General features: G+C 29.7%; 1 protein-coding gene across 1 annotated transcript in view; it reads left to right on the forward strand.

Annotated features, from left to right (window-relative positions):
- Window positions 1–8,265: 8,265 nt before the first annotated feature.
- Window positions 8,266–21,765, forward strand: part of LOC111632790 — a 70,723-nt gene continuing 57,223 nt past the window's right edge. The window contains exon 1 of the mRNA XM_023377321.1: window positions 8,266–8,392. The gene's annotated coding sequence lies outside the window, so the exon portion shown is untranslated. The remainder of the gene's footprint in view (window positions 8,393–21,765) is intronic.

Genomic DNA, 21,765 nt, shown 5'->3' on the forward strand with positions numbered 1-21,765 from the left:
CTCAGAACACAGTTAAATGCAAAACACACAGTTAAAGCAATAAACACATATGTCATCCCAGTACTCACATACTCTTTTGGAGTTATACATTGGACTCACACAGATCTCGAGCAACTCCAAAGGAAAACAAGAACAACACTTACTAAGCATAAACAACATCATCCTAAATCCGCCACAGAAAGATTAACCCTTCCACGTAAAGATGGCAGATGTGGCCTGATTGACATAGTTAACCTTCACTATAAACAAATCAATAATAAAGCATTAAAATATTTCACAATTGCTGCATTATTATTTATAGAACTTTCATATATTACTATTTAATTTTTGTGTATTCAAACATGAAATAAATTTATACTAATATACAGTATATATATTGGTATAAATTTATTTTATGCTTGAATATGCAAAAATATAATATACTAGACTGTAGCACAAGTGATATCAGACAACAACTCCAGAAAAGACAGACATTTGATGATATTAACAATATCAAACCTCAAGACAAACACTGTTTATTATGTAAGAGAGGAAATACAGAATGTTTTGGATCTCCAATGTCCAATCAAGGAAAACATATGTTACCTTTTTCAGATGATTCTCAGACACAATCACTAGCCACAAACACACAATCACAGATCAACCACAGACATTATGTACAGTAAAACACTCAAGACATTATGTACAGTAAAAGACTTATTAATAATAATAATAATAACTCTCCCGTGGTCACCACCTGGTCGTGGTGGGAGAGCCCAGTAGTTTTACAGATCCATAGGGCAATGCAGGCTGGAGCACAAGCTCCTGGTAGGGACACCCATGCCAGTAAGGTCTATGGGGAGAAATGAAGCTAAGAGNCTTTTAATTTTAGTTTTGTTTTGGTTGCTATTCCTTGACTCTGGTCCGGCATAGTACACAGCCACCGGTTTAAACCGAGTATTACCCACTAAACCCAACATAATAATAAACACTTCACATAGAAGAAGGAATCCTGAAGATGCAGAATTTTGTACTCAAAAATGTAAAAAAGTTATAAAAACAAATGCGAATGATTTGTCAACAATGATTGGTTTCACTAGCATGATAATGCACCAGCTGCATTGTGTAACAAGTAGCATGTGGCTGCTTGTTACACAATTTTTGGGGTCTATACAAACCATAGTCATTCAACATCTCCCTTAATCCAATTTGGCTTTGCTGATGTTTTTCTATTTCTGAAAATCAAAACTTATTTTCAAAACAAATGTTTTTAAATGTGTTTAGCATCCAGAGAGTAAAAAGAATTTGATGAAAAAGAATGGCATCTCTCACATTAGGATGTTTTTGAGAAAAAGAAGGATTTGTGTTTCAATTCACCAATCCTGTAATGTGGATGTACAAACCTGTAAGACCTGCATCTGAATTGTGAAAGTTTCTTAGAATACAAGCCAATGTTGTACAAATTCAAATTTGTTAATAAGTTGTTTTTTGTAGTTTTAGAATATACTGTCTTTCCATCAAGCACCTCAATTGTTAAAACAATTGCATTACTATGTACTACACCAAAATTATTTTTTAAATTCATTAAAAAAAATTTTAAAACTAATTGACTAAATAAATTAAAACAAAAATAAAATATTTACCATAATCTCCATTTTGTAGTTTATTATATATTACTTTTGACAGATACTCATTTAGAACTTCTTGCACATATCCTGAGGATATCCAATTAAGAAATAATTCATCTGTTTTACTTTTTATACTGGGTTTCAACTTCATAATTCTAGATCAGATTAAAACTTTGCATTAACTATAGTTACATTGTAATAATTATACTAATATGTTTTATAATAGGGATATACAGTAAATGTATATATGAGTGTACATAATAATACATACAAATTGTGGTGTACACCCTCATGGAACCAGCTCATTGGCAATATTGATTAAAGAAAATATATTAATAGGGATATACAGTACTTACTCTTATCAATTTTATTTAATTCTTTCAATTAATAAATTTATATCTGAAAGATACCCTGAAAAATATACAATTATTTAAATACAAATGTAAATAAATATAAAGTTAATTAAAAAGAGACACACAGATATTAGAATTTTATACACTACATTTATGATACTGTGTAAATATATTGTATGTTTCTAATTTATTTGTCATAATTTTAATTTGTTAAATAACAATTCTTATAAACTCTTACTATCCTACCATTCCCTGTATAAAGAGGTACCTTATTACTGTGTGTGTATAGGTCTAAAAGCAATGAATGACATAATCTATTGTCCTTTGGTACCAATTCCTTTTGGAGTCAGGTGAGCAAATAATACAGAGTGCTGAAATACAATACTGAACACAGAAATGAAATCTGGATAAACAGGATAACAAGATATAACCTGATTAACATTTTCAAGAAAATGGAAGCACATAGACAATCACTCTGGAAGATATGCCAGATAATTGGGTGCCAGATTAGCCAAAATTTAAATGGAAAGAAATCAAAAACTTTTATTTAACAGACAGTTTTCATAGGAAGACAGAAAATAATTATTTGGCAATTACAAAATATAAAATTAAATTCATAAAACATTGTATAACTGTAATCAAACATCAACCAAAAAACCTTTAAAATGCAGCTTTTTATTAACTAATCGAACGTTTTTGGCCATTTGAATGACCTTTCTCAGGAATAAAAATTGAACGAGTTTTATTCCTGAGGATGTTTGATTATTATTTAACTGCAGATTATAAAGATTATTTAACTGCAGTTTATAACTGTCTTTATGACACCATTCTTAAACAAATATTGACCGTACTGCTTTTTAAGGTTACCAAACTTCATTTTTATTTTTAAAATGTTTTCAGCTCATTTTTAGCCATCTTCAGTTTTTTTTTTTTTTTTTTTACATTTAATTGAAAACGTCAGAGACGATTGTATTCCACCCCCCAATAACAAAGAAAAAAGAATGATCCCCAATAAAATGATTACAAAATATAAAAGATATAACAGACATAATAAAAAAAAAATTATAAATTAAGTAAGACAACAGATACATTATATATTATATAAAATAGATTTACATTTATTTTTAAAAAAATTAAAATCACGATATAGATAAGGTTCAACAGGCTGTATGTGAGATGCTATACGGTAAAAAAAAGATCTTTGGGAAAGAGAAAGGCGAAAAAAAGGGATGAAGAAGCATGATGTATTACGAGTTCTTACAGTAGGGATGCGGAGACCTAGCCAGTAATTGAAGATTAGACCATTGAAGTATTTAAAACAGAGAATGCGGTCAAAATATTTTAAGCGATCAGAAAGATTTGGAAGACCAAGGCGAACTCTTGCCACATCGTGGTTGTTTGTAATTGGTAAATTGCAGAATTTGTGTATCAGAAAATAAACTTTATTTAATTCAGATTGTATTTTTTGAATTTTAAAGAAGAGTTTTAAACTTTAAGGGCAGCTTACATAAAATAGAACCACCAGCTTTTGAACTAAAAAGATCAAAGTACTTAAATTATGTTCTAGAATAATAAGCTGAAAAATTGAAGTAATTTAAAACTGCAATTTTACCCAAAATTCAAGATAGGCTAATTTTGGGGGCTATATCTTGGGAAGGGTCCTACATAGACCATCAGTTCCTTTGACATTTTTAAAACTGATAAACTGAAGATGGCTGAAAAAGTTTTTACAAATAGTTAAGTAACCTTAAAGATCAATATATTCGACATTTGTTCAAATACAGTTTATAATAACTTAAAAAACAGTAGTATTGGTGAAATATACACTACGTTTATGAAAGTGACAAAAATTATTACCAAGAAAAATAGCTCACGTGGTTATTTACTATTTCAAATTTCGTGCGTTTTAGCGAAATTTTAATTCTGCTCGCGGTCACCAGAGGCAGTTAAAGCGTTATAATTACAATTTTATAAAATGAACTAGCATGCGTTGTTTATGCTATTATGAATAGACAATTTATTTTCCAAAAGTTTAAGATTTTTATCAATTGTTTAGAAAATGGGCATCCTAAAATGCTTTTTTTAAACTCTTTTCGCCCTGTTATTTTATACTTTTTCCTCCCTGTGGGCACTAAGAGGGCCTCTTATAGGTTCGGCCAGGCTCACAATGAGGCGACCGGGTGGTGAGGGACGGACATATCCGAACGGACCACCCCACGAAAAATTCCTGGGTTTTCTTTGACCAGACCGGATTTGATCACGGGTCCTCCAGAACGGTAGGCTGCCGCTTTGACCGCTCGACCATCCGGCCGTTTTTCTTTTCGCCCTGTGGGTTCTAAGAGAAGAGGCCGGGTGAAGAGGGACGGGGCCCGACATATCAGGATAAAACTTATGGTATCTATCATTCATATGGTACGAAAGATTTTGAGGGGGGTTGAGTTTCGTTAGACGACCGAAGAGGGTGGTTACGGAAACTTGGACAAACTAGGAGAAGAGGGGAAAGGAGAGTAGAAATTAATTTCAAGAAAAAAAAACCTAAATAGAGACTAGTTTCTTATAAAAGACCGCCCTGGAGGCATTCACCTCGGCAGGTCGTCCATGTATCGCGTTGCCGTATATGTTTACCTCGACGATTCTTCTAAACATTCGCGTATTTTAAAGAAAATCTTAAATTTTTTCAATTTCTTTTGCATAATTTGATTTAATTACTTTAGAAAACTCGAAATTCAAATTTCTGACATTTTAGATCCTTTGTGGCAGTATCAAAGTTCCTTATTTCGCGACTTGATATATATATGGGCGTGTTGGCTAACTTAAAAATCTTCACAAATTTCAGTCTTTTAAAATTTATTATTTATTTAAAAATTTTTGGAGATGCAGATATTAACTTTATTTTTAAACCGTACTATTAACCTCAAGAAGAGGGCATCTTTGGAGTGGCAAAGTTTTGCTTTGGTCTTGTCCTCCAACTCCCTCACTGATCCAGCTTTCCAGCCATTTTTATAAACTTTTTGTTTTAGTTGATACCAAAATCTGACAATCGATCTCTTAATAAGTTGTTTTTTGTAGTTTTAGAATATACTGTCTTTCCATCAAGCACCTCAATTGTTAAAACAATTGCATTACTATGTACTACACCAAAATTATTTTTTAAATTCATTAAAAAAAATTTTAAAACTAATTGACTAAATAAATTAAAACAAAAATAAAATATTTACCATAATCTCCATTTTGTAGTTTATTATATATTACTTTTGACAGATACTCATTTAGAACTTCTTGCACATATCCTGAGGATATCCAATTAAGAAATAATTCATCTGTTTTACTTTTTATACTGGGTTTCAACTTCATAATTCTAGATCAGATTAAAACTTTGCATTAACTATAGTTACATTGTAATAATTATACTAATATGTTTTATAATAGGGATATACAGTAAATGTATATATGAGTGTACATAATAATACATACAAATTGTGGTGTACACCCTCATGGAACCAGCTCATTGGCAATATTGATTAAAGAAAATATATTAATAGGGATATACAGTACTTACTCTTATCAATTTTATTTAATTCTTTCAATTAATAAATTTATATCTGAAAGATACCCTGAAAAATATACAATTATTTAAATACAAATGTAAATAAATATAAAGTTAATTAAAAAGAGACACACAGATATTAGAATTTTATACACTACATTTATGATACTGTGTAAATATATTGTATGTTTCTAATTTATTTGTCATAATTTTAATTTGTTAAATAACAATTCTTATAAACTCTTACTATCCTACCATTCCCTGTATAAAGAGGTACCTTATTACTGTGTGTGTATAGGTCTAAAAGCAATGAATGACATAACCTATTGTCCTTTGGTACCAATTCCTTTTGGAGTCAGGTGAGCAAATAATACAGAGTGCTGAAATACAATACTGAACACAGAAATGAAATCTGGATAAACAGGATAACAAGATATAACCTGATTAACATTTTCAAGAAAATGGAAGCACATAGACAATCACTCTGGAAGATATGCCAGATAATTGGGTGCCAGATTAGCCAAAATTTAAATGGAAAGAAATCAAAAACTTTTATTTAACAGACAGTTTTCATAGGAAGACAGAAAATAATTATTTGGCAATTACAAAATATAAAATTAAATTCATAAAACATTGTATAACTGTAATCAAACATCAACCAAAAAACCTTTAAAATGCAGCTTTTTATTAACTAATCGAACGTTTTTGGCCATTTGAATGACCTTTCTCAGGAATAAAAATTGAACGAGTTTTATTCCTGAGGATGTTTGATTATTATTTAACTGCAGATTATAAAGATTATTTAACTGCAGTTTATAACTGTCTTTATGACACCATTCTTAAACAAATATTGACCGTACTGCTTTTTAAGGTTACCAAACTTCATTTTTATTTTTAAAATGTTTTCAGCTCATTTTTAGCCATCTTCAGTTTTTTTTTTTTTTTTTTACATTTAATTGAAAACGTCAGAGACGATTGTATTCCACCCCCCAATAACAAAGAAAAAAGAATGATCCCCAATAAAATGATTACAAAATATAAAAGATATAACAGACATAATAAAAAAAATTATAAATTAAGNATCCAAACACCATTGTCAAACTTCTAGGCTTACAGAAAAGCAGCGCTGAACGTCCGACATACACGCTTTTGCATTTTAATTTAAAACTTCGGCCTCAACCTCGCTATTGATTGTCGCCAGCACATTCACTCCGTCAATTTTCACTATAAAATCTTCAATTACATTTCTTCCGTAACATTCATTTAATGCTTCCATTTTTAAAATGGAATATTACTTATTTCAATTTTTTCGATAGATGGAATCAAGAACATTCTGGAAAAAATGTATGCTGTTTTGTCAAGTGCGATTATTCGTAATTACCGGTAAACGCCAGAGTCGGTAGATTAACGTAAACGCTAATGAAATTTGTCTGGATTTATAGAATAAAAACCTGTAATTGACCAGATTTTCGAATCCTGCCAATTATCTACAATGAAATTAAATTTCATTGTAGAGTTTTTCATAATAAAAAATCATTCTCTTCAACTTTCCATTTTTCCAACATAAGCATAAAAAGTAAATCTGGCTAGTAAAAGAAATGAAAACCAATCGTATTATTCCTAGGAGAGAAATTTTGCTCATGAAGTAACACCCTCTTTTATTTTTTAAGCCAATTCTAAGCGATTCTCTTTAGTTTGAGGAAGAGACTGAAGAATGATCGCGGCAATAAAAGCATCAGCCTACCATCCTAGGAAACTTAGATTCAATCTAGGTCGACTCAGATATTTTAAATGTAGATTGGCTCGGCTATTTCACCCCATTCATTAATTACTACCTGAGAAACTCTATGTGGCCTGGCCAAATCAATCATGGACTTAAAAAAAGAATCTTTTTATTGTCCTTGAGGAAGAAAAAGTTATTAAAAACAATTCGAGAAGAAAGTTGACAAAATAAAAAATAAAATGGCAACAATTGGACATTCCTGATAAATTCACTTAAAAGTTTTGATTATATTCTAATATCGAAATTTTTCTTAATTCATAAACAGTAGGCCCACCAGTGGCCAAGCGGGCCCGTTCCCCGAACACTGGGAGTTCGGTTGTGGGTTCGCGCCTCGCCGGAAGCGGCTGGCCACGTGGAGATTTTCCGGGTTCCCTCCACGTCTGTAACACCTGAATAGGAGTCAGTTACCCTTAAAAAGACCTCCCGAAAGGCCCTACGCAGATCGCCAAAGTGTTGCGTTGCCGTAACTTAACAAAACAAGTATAAAAAGTAAAAATTACGAAGTGGGCTAATTAGACTAATATAAAGATATAATAAATGATTCTGAAAGCATTTTTTAAAAAAGCTTTTAATAATATTTTATTGGTCAGATGGCCAAACGGTTAAAATGGCAAATCGCCGCTCTGAGAGACTCGGGATAATCTACACTGGATATGTATTGATACTACACAGCTTTCGATTCTCTTCAGCCGACCGCCCCATTATACCTATCCAAATTTATAATGAGCTTGATAAAAAAGAAAGGCATTCTTAATGCCCATAAGGCAGAAAGAGTTAATAATAATAAGAAGCCGCGCGCCATCCTGTTATCATCCGTTATTCATAACAAAACATAATAAAATTATTATTTTAATTTAAATTTTTCACACGTGAAAAAAATATTTTAATTTCTAAATTTATCATAAATACATAATAATATATATTAAAAATACAAATTTACAATTTTTTGAAAATTGGGCTATTTTTTCGAATAATTTTCTAGGCAATCCTGCAGTATTCGAACGCGCACTCTAATCGTGTTTGGACGCGATCGTTTGTTAAGACTTTTTTGTTTCTCATTTGAATATTTTTTTGATTTAATACATGAAGATATTTTAGCTGGGTGAGTATCAATACATGTTAATTTACTATTTCCACCATTAGACGAAAATAGTATCGTAAAAATTTTAAAAACGTGTTTAGAAAACATTCGATTTGCCTTTACATCGTAATTGAATAGAAAGATTAAGAAAATAAAAACAAAATTGAATTAATATGTAATGGTTTATATATTTATTACGAAAATATAAGATTAAAAGATAAGATTCCGTTTTAATGTAAACATTATAAAGGCCGTAGGTTTTTTATTTTTTATTTATTTATTTTTTTTTATATAATAATATCACGTGAGCTGTTAAGATGTTTACACGTGTTTTGCTGTCGTTTTCTGTCGATTTCCGAATTAAATAGTCAATTTCGCGTATTTATTAATTAAGTAACAAAGTAATTGATTAATTACGGTTTAGAAGAGATTTTTTTTAAATAAACGTGAATGAAACGTAAACGATCATTATATCTGGGTAAATCTTATCTATTATAAATAATGCATATATTATTTATTGTTTATGTCTTTGTTACGAATAGGAAGTTTGGAGATAAAATTTTGTATTACTTTATTAAAGGATTATTACATCAAACGTATCATAAATCAAAAATAAAATTTTCATAGTCGAAATTAATAAGGGTAATAAAATCGAAATTAAAGCTTCTGTTTTCGTTTTTTCATTTCTTTAATTTCTGATTTTGTATTTGAAAACGAGGATTTTCCCAAACTCGTCGGATTAGTGAGTGGTTTCGTTCAACATTTCTGTTTTCTCTCTCGTCTTTGATGTGTTGCCGTCGCCGCGTGGACCATCTTGCCAATGTGGTTAGGATTGCGAGGAACTGTAGACAGACCGGTGATTTTGCTTGCTTAGTTTAGGAACGGTTTTTCGAGAGGGGGCGAGTTTAGGAAAATCCTCTAAAAGTCTTATGTAAGTCTTGCGTCGTAATGTATGTATGTTGTATGTAGTATGTACAGTTTATATAGATTATTTGTTAATTAGTTAAATTAGTATTAAATTATAGTTGGTATGTTAGTATATTTATTGGATTTTAGATTTTGTGATTTTTTTTGTAGTGGATTTTGAAATTATGCAATGATTGCATTCTAAATAAGTTACATATACTGTAATACAGCTGGATCCATATGCCAAATATTAAATAGCAGGAAGGAAAATTTGCTGTGTACGGCATTATTAATAGTTTTTTATTGCTAGCACTTTCAAGGAATCTATTTTCGTGGAAAGCGCTAGCAATAAAAAACTATTAATAATGCTGTACACAGTGAATTTTCCTTCCTGTTGTCACATATAGTATTTAAAATTTTGCATAATACAAACAAAATTTTGTTGTTTAAACTAATGGTAAATGCTAAGGTTGCATTCTGTGTTTATGAATATGGTCAATTATTAATTAACATACTGTAGATGTGAATGATGGAATGTGTCATACTAATAAATAGTTTTAATTAATGCCAAATGATCAGCCAAATTATTTGGCTGTTTTTGGACTTTAATATGAGATGGCAGCATATCTGCCTATCTCTAGTCAAATTAATTAGTATTTGGATAAGCTAAAATTAAGAATAAAGAATATAGATTTGTTGAAAGGTTCTTGAAATTGAGAAAAAGTGGAATACAGTAGAATCCCAAAAACTCGGCCTAATGTGGACCGAAGGGTGGCTGAGTTTGTGAAAATGTCAGGTTATTGGGAATGGGGTTAAAAAAGAATAAGTATGAGTGTTTCCTCAGAAAATACTGTACTGTACTTGTATGTATATGCTTGAGAATACAACAGAGAATAAACTGCCCAAATACCCTTAATTAATTAAACAAAGGAAAAGTACATACTTTTCCTTTGTTTAATTAATTAAGCATAGAGCCTTTACTACATGTAGAAAGCATAGAGCCTTTACTACATGAAAATGAAAATTAATGAATTCACAGTGTACAGCAATTTACCTGATAAGACAGACCTCAGAAAAATACTTTGAGGCATAAAGCTGTCTGTAATGAAAATTAACTAAGGGTTTTTTTGGCCTGCCAGGGTGTGGCCGAGTTATCTGGACTGCCTGGTTATCGAGTGCCGAGTTTTTGAGACTCTACTGTATAAACTGGGGAAAAAGAAAGAAAGAATGAGTAGTTGGAAATGAAGATCCACTTTGTATCTGGTGTATGCTGTGCCCAAGTAGTAAACTGTAAATGAGAAATTAACTGAAAAACCATCTCCAGCAATTAACTGGTGAATTTATTGTAAGTTTTTGTAAACTTACAATAAGAAATGAACCCTAAATAACACAGATTCAAGGCATGGTCTTGAATAGCAAAACATCACTTGAACCAATAAAGATTGTTCCACGGTGTTCAACAGAAGAGTGAGAAGAAAGTTCCGGAATTTTTCGAAAACATGCACACAAAAAAATTGCCATGAGATAGCACTTTTGAATTTAAACATTTACTAGCTGGCCAAAACAGTTCAGACTAAAAGAGATGATCATTAGACTTAATTTAGCTTTAATTTGGCTTTAATTCAACAAATATGTATGAAAAGTTTGTGTTAAGAGATCTTGCTGTGATCATAATTATTTGAAGAAGGTTCTGTGCTATCTCATCAGTGGCTGTGTAGATTTTCAAGTATACATCAAGAAAATAATTGAAAGAATTTAACTATTCTGTAAGCTGTTCATTGCAGCTAAGTTTCAATTGGTCAGTATTGTCCAAACAGAATGATCTATGTAAATATTACTATAGTTATAGTGCAAATATACTACATGTGTAGTTTCAAATTGTGAATGTATTCTGAACAATATACTGTACAATAATTTTCCATTAACAACGTACAAGGTGTAATCAATAAATTTCCAGGCAATTTTTTTTTTAAATACTGCTTGTGGATCTTCAAAATAGTTCCCTCTTGAAGTGGTGTACTTATTCCAGTGTGTCTGCAACTGCTGGAAGCATTTTTCAGTCACTTTTTGGAATGGCCTTCAGTGTTCTCTTTGCATTTTCCTGAATGGTTTCCACATTCTTGAAAGTCTTTCCTTTATGATGTTTTCTATCTTGAGTAACAAAGTCTGATGAAGCCAGATCTGTTGAGTAGGGGGAATGTTCCACCAAAGTCATGTTGTGTTTAGCCAAATATTGATTGATGAGTAAGACCTTGTGGCAAGAACCATGTATTTGATGTCCAAAAACATTAAATTTTTTATGATGATGATGGTCATGCAGTACGTCAAATGACTCTTAACTTCAAATGCTTCAGAGTTAGAATGCAAAATTTGACAAAAATTTGCCTCACAAGCGAAACCCGGAAGGTTGTCATCACCAATTTTTACAAAATTTTGTGGATGTGTAATATTTACTTGTACTTAAACTCTACCAAAGCCACAAGACCCACTATTTGGGCATTCTCAAGGAAGTTGCAGTTAAATTTTTTCTAGAACTATTAATACCTGCACAGAAGTGCAATTTCTATGCTCATAGTGTGACCTGATTAGTTAAGGCATTGTGTGAAGAGTATTACTACACAGTTTTGGATCTTGTGTGATTTTTTTTTATAATTTAATCTTATTGTTATTAAATTTATTATGTACAAATTTTATGCCATTTTTAGTTATTGAATTTAAAAATTATTTTTCAACAATATAAAGTTTTTTCCACAAAAAATATACATACAATAAATACTTACAATTACTGTTTCACAAGAATATGACAACATTTTCGGTGGTATTTATCACAAATAATGGTTTGGTGCACCATGCACAATCATTGCTACTTCATTCTCACAATCTTTACATTTTGTTTTAATAGCAGAGTGTGGAAAACAAACTTAATTAAAATTTTTGAAAATATTTCTTTTGTGTGTTATCTGAGACACAAACCATGCATATTTTAACATGTCACAGAAAACTGGTGCACTCAATTGTGAATTTGAGAGTATTTTAATAGCATCTTCACAATTGGCTATTTCTCTGTTGGTTTTAAGGAGATAGGTACAGTTTTGTAATTTTTTGATGAAAAGGCTGACAAAGAGGAGTACATTTTGGCTGGATAATTTTTAATTGACAAGATGGAGTATCTTTATCATCTACAAAAATTTTTGTCATATATTTGGGAATTTGTTTGACTACTCCATGAATCTATTATTAATAAAAATGTTTTGTTTTTTACATATGGCTGTAATATTTCAATTTAAGTTTTTTAAAAGTACATTATTCACATTCCTGATCTAGAGTATTTAACAATGACATTTTTAAATTTAGAGACAAGCATCAACTTGATTTTGTATTGTATGACCTTACATATGAATGTAATATACTGTAAATGTATTGATGTATAAAATAAGAACCAACATTACATTAAATAATACAAAATGTGATTGAAATGTTATATGTACTGTATTTTCTAAATATAGAAGTTATCAAAATAAAAAATAAATTTTCAATGACTTTAAAACTGTACATAAAAAATTTAATAACATTAAGATTAAATTATAAATTAAAACATTTTCACGCACAGGAATCAAACCCTTATAGTAATGCTCTTCGTGCAATGCCTTAACTAATTAGGCCAAGCAGTGAACATGTAAATCAAACTTCTATGCAGGTGTTAATAGTTATATAAAACTTTTATTGCAATTTTCTTGATAATGCATGAATAGTGGTTCCTGCAATTTTGGCAGAGTTTAAGTACTACACATCTACAAAGTTTCATCAAAATTGGTGGTGATAACCTCTCGGGTTCTCCTTATCAGAATTGGATCGATTCTTTGAAGTTTGAACTGTGCCTGTACTGTAAAAATGCACTTGAAGCATAAATTCAATCTGTTGTGTGTCCAAGTCATCTCTTGCTCTTGCATTATGCTTGTATGTTTTCAGTGTTTTTTTCACTTTATTTTTGGTGTGTTTGATTATTTATACTTTATTGTATGTTGTTTATCGATTTTTAACAATTTCTTCTTGCAGTTTTTTTTTGTCAATATCTTTTAGGTGCTCTGTGAGTTTTGTATCATACATCTTCCTATATATAACTTCTTTAGTTTCAAATTTTCTGGATGGAACTTTTTAAACCACATTTAATATGTTTGAAGTTTGGGAGCATCTTTCCCGTACACAACACAGATTTTTTTTTTACTGTTTTTACTGCTTTTTATCCAAAGCCATTACAACTTAATATTATTCAAAGTGTGAAGTAATGAGCTAATTAAAGAACTAAAGTAGACTTTTAAAAGAATAATAAAATCTCATATTATCTGTAATATGCTAAATTTCACAACTGTTATAATTAAATCACACATCTATGTTAAGGTGCAAAAGTCCATGGTGTGGAACCAATAAATGCAATTTTTATTTTATTATATAGTATTTAGGTATTTTATTTAAAATTTTTGTGTTTTAATTTATTATTAGGCCAATCAATTGTTATTCTTGCCTTAAACTAAGTGTGTTTGCTGTTTAAGTTTATTGAAATGGATATTGTTCAAGGTCTGGGAATGATTAATTCGTTTTACGTTATTTCTGATTGGAAATTTTGATTCAGTATTCAAATGATGTCGTGGAATGAATTAAACTCAAAATATGAGGCACCGTTGTATTTACAAAATATGCCAATTTTTTGCAAAAAGAAAACTTGCATGAACTTTTTTAGCATTTTTGACTGACTTATTTGTTGTTATTTTATTTTTTGAAGACGACCATATTTTTATGATGATAAAACTTCTACTTAGTTATTTAATCAAGACAGTTCAGAAAAAGTTTTTAAATGTAGCTTATTAATTTGAAAATTTTCCAATGGGAAGCAAATAAATATTTTGTTTTAATTTGAGTCAACATGAAATTTCATCCTTTAAATAGTATTGAAAAGAGAGCCAAACAACCATCGGATTACATCGAGGCTACTTTTCCACAATTATATTTAATTAATTTATTTATTTAGTAATTAATTAAATATAAACGTGGAAAAGTAGTCCTATGTAATTCGGTAGTTGTTAGTCTTTACAAATTTATCAGGTTTCATGATGTTTGTTTGTGTGTATTGAAAAGTGTTTCAAAATAAAACTGTGTCTTCTTTTTTGGTTTTTATAAAAGCTCCATTTTCATTTTTCATACAAATTGAAACTGTGGTTCAGTAAATGAGATTTGTTTGTCCTTATTTGCAAGTGCATAAACAGTAAATAGGCAGTAATGTAACAAGTGACTGAACTGATCAGAAATGAAGTCTACTTTTAAAACATTGTTTCTCAGTATTTTGATGAATTTTCCTAATTAATGTCTATAGGCTTGTGGCTATTGCACTTATTTTATTACAACACTTTTGTGGCTATTGCAACGATAATATTGTTTTTATCACAAATTTCTCCTGATCCTCATTTGCATAATCAGACATGTTCTGCACCTGTAAAGTTGTCTACCTGTCATCATACATCTGTAATCCTAACAAGTTTTGATAAAATCAGAGCCTAAGTTTAGACTATCATGGCAATTTTTAAAAATTTTTCTGAGTGATCCCTGTTCAATTATACTTGACTTTATGTATTAAAAATTTTTCAATAGTGAGGTTGTGGCCAAAATTTCTATCTCTAAAACGTGAATGTCAAACATCTAGCGCCATTTATAAGATAGCAGTGCTCGATGTTCGACATTGATGTTTTAGAGATAAAAACTTTGGCTGCAACTTTGCTAATAAAACAGGAATTTTGTATATAAAAAAACAGATGAGTTTTCCTAGTTGGAACACAAATTACATTGATAATTTTAACTAGGAAAACTTGTTTATTTTTTAAATAGAAGATTTCTACTTTGTTGAAATATTTTAAAAAATAAACTCAAGTATCAATATAATTGAGATTGTAATATTAATTATATTTTACATGTTTTTCCACTTAATATCTTTATAAATTTTATTAATGCTTGTTATTAACCCACCTAGTAAGCTTTAAACTGCATGTAATGACAGATTTCTGTCATTTTTTATTAAATAATTATTTTGCATGTGTGTGTATAATACTACAAAATTTGGTAGGTAGTAGTCACTTTGTTTTGAAAAGTATACAGTTTAAGATCAGTAGAATGAGATAGTTGTCATTTTCATTGTCTTTATAAAAGAATAACTTCTGCGGTAACATTTATTGCTATAATTCTTTTAGCTTTTCGTGTTTTAAAAATATATTATTTATTTATTAAAGAAAACTGACAAAGTGTTTACACAATCTATAAAGGTATTTAAGTGAAGAAATAATGAAAGACACATGGGGAAAAATTTTTTGTAATGATTGTTGAACCTGCAATCTTTCACTCATTGAAACACAGAATGAACGAGCTAGACAATTCAGCCATTGTCACTTTTTGCTAAGGTGTGCTTACATTTACTTTATTTAAATCTCATGATTAAATTTTTATGGAAACAAATAATTTTGCAGAAAAAAATAACTTAAAATATATTTATCAGGGATGTGACTTCTATAAAATGACATACATGCCATTAAAAAAGTAGGTAACTCCCATCCTTCCCTTGTAAGTATAGAGATGTGCCATTATTCTTTTGCAAAGAGTTCTTATTGTATAAGTTGTAACTACTTTTTTCTTTATTTATAGATAATTCATTCATTTTTGATAGATAAGTTCATTTTGAGTAATTATTTAATAATTGCTATGTTTAGAACGTTTTTGACTATTCTGATTTGCTGATCTGATGAGGCAATTATTATGTCTGCATAGAGTTGTAAATAGACTGCATGAATATTCTTTTAAAATATCATTTTAAAAGTAAATTAAATAATGTTGGTGCTAAAATGAATCTTTTGAAGTAGTCCTTTAGAAATAATGAGAGATTTTGATGTTTCATTCTCTGTTATGGTTATATAAATACAGTTATTTGATAAGTTCAATAGTCAATCTAAGGAGTTATCTAGAAATCTGCAATTTTTTAATTTGTTAATATGGTTATGTTTATAGTTTCATATGCCTTAGAGAGGTTAATTACTACAGAAGAAATAATTTTAGATATATCCAAGTTTTCTGTTATTATTTATTATTAATATGATGAGGTTGCAATTTTAGTAGACAGTTCTCTTCTAAATTTGAATTGGTTTTTATTAATTATTTTATACTTAGTGATTATTGCTATTTTATACATAAATTTTTATATTTAATTTTTCAGTTTTCTTTTACAGGCAGAATAATATTTTAAAATTGTATTGTTATTTAGAATTATAATTGAGAAATAGTAAAATATTTTTATTGCTCAAACAGCATTGAAAAATTTCTAATGTGACATATCGTGTCTTGAATAGTGAATGTAAGTTGATAGATAATAATTCTGTGGAGTTTAATTTTCGAATTATTATATGTAATCAAAGTGGTGAGAAAGATGTACCGTACGTCATGAAGATGAAACTTCAGAAAAACAGTAACTGAGGATGGCATCGTGAAAGCTAAAAATGTTTCTGAAATAAATATTTTTATAGTTATATATTTTAATTGATTTTCTATTAATGAAAACTAGCTCATTAATTGAAAACCAAGCATTAATTCATCCTAAATAAATTAGAATTTAGATATTGATTACTTAATATATTAAAGTTTGTTGTCTCTTTTTTGCAACACTAGTTTTACCTAAGAATAGAAGAAAGATTGCAACTTTATTCATTTTTATAAAATATTATTAACAATAGTTATTTTAAGTTTATTATAGTTTAATAAAAGCATTTATGAGTTGATTGCATAAGTAAGTAAGAAAATAAATCAAAATTGAAATAACTAGATACAAAAATGTTATTGTTAATGTGAAATCTTTTATGTGATTGATAGAATTCTGTATCAAGTTGAGAGAAAATAAATATGTTAATGCTACTTGAAAATTATTAGCTATAGGCCTACACTAAAAAAATCAGCTGATTCCATGCTAATTAAATAAGTTCATTATTTTTAGATTAATGCCAAATGATTGCTGGTTATATCCAGCTACATTAATGCTTCTATTAATAATTAAATGCCAAGTAATTTGGCCTAGAGGTAGGCATTAGGTGCCATCTCTTGATAAATTTAATAATTATAATTAAATTAATATTTAATAACTAATTTAGAAAGAAAAGAATTGGCCTGAAGTATGACTCAAATCTTCAACTCCCACTTGACAGTGTATTGCCAAATACTTGATATTTAATTATTAGTAGTAGCATTGATGTAGCCCAATATAATTCAGCAATTGTTGGTGTTAATCTAAAAATCAAGTTAATTGATGTTTGCATTCATTATTTTTAGAAAAAAAAACTGGAAAAAACTGATCAGGATTTGAATCTTGCATAGTGAATCAGCTATCCCATATAAACATTTCAAATCAAATCTTTTCCATTCCTTAGTACTTTTATATCCTAAATTATTATGTAATTCTGATAACTTTGATAAAAATTATTAATATATTCTATTAGTGCATTATTATACTCTTATATACAAGTCAACCCCCCTATAACACTGTTGATAATTCCATTTTATATGAATTCCATGTTTTATGAGTCACTTAGATTTTACAAATACATGAGCCATTCACAGCCTGGCACACGTATTTGTAAAATCTAAGTGACTCGCACAACATGGAATTCATATAAAACGGAATTATCAACAGTGTTATAGGAGGGTCGACTGTACAGGATTTCCAAAATTTATGAGACAAACTTTAAAGGATGGTAGAACACACTGAAACAAATCTTTTTCCTCATACTATGATGACTGAAACTAAATTGTGGAGGAACTAGAGGATGGTATTTTCTGGCAAGTATTTAAAGGTGATATTTATTGCAAATGTCTGCAATAAATTTAAGATTTCATGATAAATGTGACAATGACAGGCTAAAATAACCAAACTCTTAATATAATTTTCATTTTAATGTTCATTGTTCTTACTTTTTGCCTAGGCAGCACTTGTATTATTATATTAATATCTGCAACCAGCAAATGAAAATTAATTAACTAAGGATTTTTTTGCCCTGCCAGGGTGTGGCCGAGTTATCCGGACTGCCTGGTTATCGAGTGCCGAGTTTTTGAGACTCTACTGTATAAACTGGGGAAAAAGAAAGAAAGAATGAGTAGTTGGAAATGAAGATCCACTTTGTATCTGGTGTATGCTGTGCCCAAGTAGTAAACTGTAAATGAGAAATTAACTGAAAAACCATCTCCAGCAATTAACTGGTGAATTTATTGTAAGTTTTTGTAAACTTACAATAAGAAATGAACCCTAAATAACACAGATTCAAGGCATGGTCTTGAATAGCAAAACATCACTTGAACCAATAAAGATTGTTCCACGGTGTTCAACAGAAGAGTGAGAAGAAAGTTCCGGAATTTTTCGAAAACATGCACACAAAAAAATTGCCATGAGATAGCACGTTTGAATTTAANATGTGGCACTACAATATTTGGCTATGTCTTGGCTACTTTAATATTATTTTTGTTAAATTTTTGCATGTTTTAGCTGGCAACACAGCTCGACCATTGAAGGGAAGCCAGTATTTGAATGATACTTAATTTTCTAATTATGAATGGTTGTTTGTTTTGTGAGCAATAAAATAATTTAAAAATAATTTTTAACAATACAATAGCAACTATTATTATTTTAAAAAAAAATTGTTAGGCTTAGCATCAATGAAAATTCAACGCAAAGTTGGTTAATGGCGATATACTAATTACATGGGATATACTAATATACTACATGTAACCCCTGTATAACACGGCACTTCTATGCACGGATTCACTCTATCACGGTTTGAGAATTGGTACCATCCCCGTATAACACAGTACTTTTATAGCACGGATTCACTCTGACACGGTTCAAGAATTGGGTAAAACCCTCGTACAACAGGAAATGTAATAAATTTTTACATACTTAAGTAATAATAGTTCACGAAAATTATTATTTTCGTGAACTATTAGTACTTAAGTATGTAAATTTTCTCTTTTCGCCTTCTGTCAATACAAGTGATCCTTCTCGAAACTTGTTTCAATGTTGCCAGATCGCGACGCTTCTGCTTCTAATGTTGCCGAATGTTTTTCCCTTATTCCATACTTGCTTTATTCTTCATAAGTGCTTAGCACCATATAAGGAAATTTATAAAGACCTTTTAACTAGAAGCAAGCAATCTAAAATTACATACATTTTGCAAAAGGTAAAGCATGGATCTGAAGATAATGCAGAAAAATGCTCAGAGGATAAGGATAACTTGCCAAAAAGAAAATGCTCTCGGTTAATTAATAGTGTTTTTAGTGATGACGAAGAAAATATCGTTTAATTTATATTAATATGTATCACTTAAAAAATTTTAATGAAGATATTTATCTTAATATCGAAAATATACTAGCATGATTTTTAATTTTTGGAACCTAACCCTCGTTTTTTGTATTAGTCCTTTGTTTCGTATAACATGGATTCGCATAACACGGCAATTTTTTGGAACGTAACTACTGTGTTATACGGGGGTTACCTGTATACTAATAATGTATTTTTTTCATTTTTTCGGTTATCCGATTTTTCCAGTTATCCGACTAACCTGAGTCCCCAATTGAGTCGTATAATCGATGCTCTACTGTATATGTGATATTTAAATATGTTAATGTGACTTTTATTTTATTTAACAAAGGAAGATCATGATGTGCTCATCAGAGATATCAAAAATATTGTTTGTATGGTATCAATGTTTATTGAGCAAAGAGACAATGTGTTCATTTCAAGTGTTTTCAAGAAAATCAAAATTAGAGATTTCAAGGGATTTGTGACTATTTATTTATTTATTAGTACAAGGAAACCCTGTATGTATGGCTTATCTATAACCAAAATTATTTACTATTATAAATAGCAATACAAAAGAAATAACAATACAACAATACAGTGCATGACAATTGAACTGAAAAGAAAAAATACAAAGATAACACAGGGTTAATATCATCCAAAATAATAATAATGTTTATATTCTTATAAATAAAATACATGAAAAAGACAAATGAAAAACAATGGCAGCGAATGGTCGGTGTATACAAAATAAAATAAAAGATAAAAAGAAAAAACTAAGCAATTATTTGCAAAAAATTAAACAATTATTCAAAATACGCCCAAAAGCGCCGACCATAAACGCTGCCAACTCTCAAACACTAAATCATTCACTTAAATAGTCAGTTTGCACCTCCTGATGGTAAGCTTCTGGAAAAGAAAAGTTTCATAATCTTAACAAAGTCAATCATTTAACTTAGTTACAAAGCTATAAATACAATGATATTTATCCCAGTCCTGCAACAACCGTTTATATGCTTGAACCAAAAAACAATCTTCACCAAAACACTTTTGTCTGACTGCTGTCAGCGCCTTACATTCCATTATTACATGAAAAGCATCAAAATTAACAGTAATATTACAAAATTCACAGTATTCCATACATGGACTTAACATTCTTCTAATCATATTACATCGCACATGTAATACTGCTTGTGTAATACAAAAAGGTCTTTCTATATTCAGATAGGTCATCGACCCCCATTCATTAAAAATATCCAAATACCATTTATTATATTTATAATTAACCACCTTGTATTTGAACTCAGTTATATAATTATTCGTCAAACTCATTAAAATATCAAAAATCTCAATTTCATTTATCATTATTGGATCATTTCGATAACCATATTTTTGCAACAAAGACACAATTCGATCTCCCCATGCTACTCTTTGAGAGATTAAAAATATTTTAGCGGACTCTGTAAGTTTACTAGAAGACTGTTTACATAACCATTTTAAATTATTTTTTTTTATATTAAAATAAAGGGGGACTCTTTGAAACTCCAAATATATAATATACGATGGAATCCATCTCTTTAGAGAATATAAATGCTTAATAAAATTAATTTGTATATAATCATCTCTCTCTCTCTCTCTCTCCAATCAAAGCCCCAAATTTCAGATCCATATAACACTACTGATTGAATAAATGACTCAAATAATTTAAATTTATCTTTCCAAAGTACCAATCTACCAGATACACAAGTTTTAATAATTTTATCAATTCCAAAGATCGCTTTACTGTAAATATACTTTAAATGTTTTAAAAAATGCCCATTAGACTGGAAACTACACCCAGATACTTTTACTCATCAACTACATCTATTTTGTGATTTTGTAAATACCAATTCTCATTATTAGAATGTTTTCCTCCATTTCAAAATACCATTATTTTAGATTTGTCAATGTTAACCAACAATTTTAACTCCTGTAATGTGTATCCTAAAAAGTCAATCATTCTCTGTAGACCTATAGGCGAATCTGCCACAACCACCAAATCATCGCATATGTCAAGATTTTCACCTCCATTCCCAGAAGATCAATGCCCACCAAATTAGAGTCATTCAATTTACCTACA

Source organism: Centruroides sculpturatus, unplaced genomic scaffold (genome assembly GCF_000671375.1).
Source record: "Centruroides sculpturatus isolate CEXI.00-Female unplaced genomic scaffold, Cexi_2.0 scaffold119, whole genome shotgun sequence".
In the NCBI taxonomy this organism is placed as follows: Eukaryota; Metazoa; Arthropoda; class Arachnida; order Scorpiones; family Buthidae; genus Centruroides; species Centruroides sculpturatus.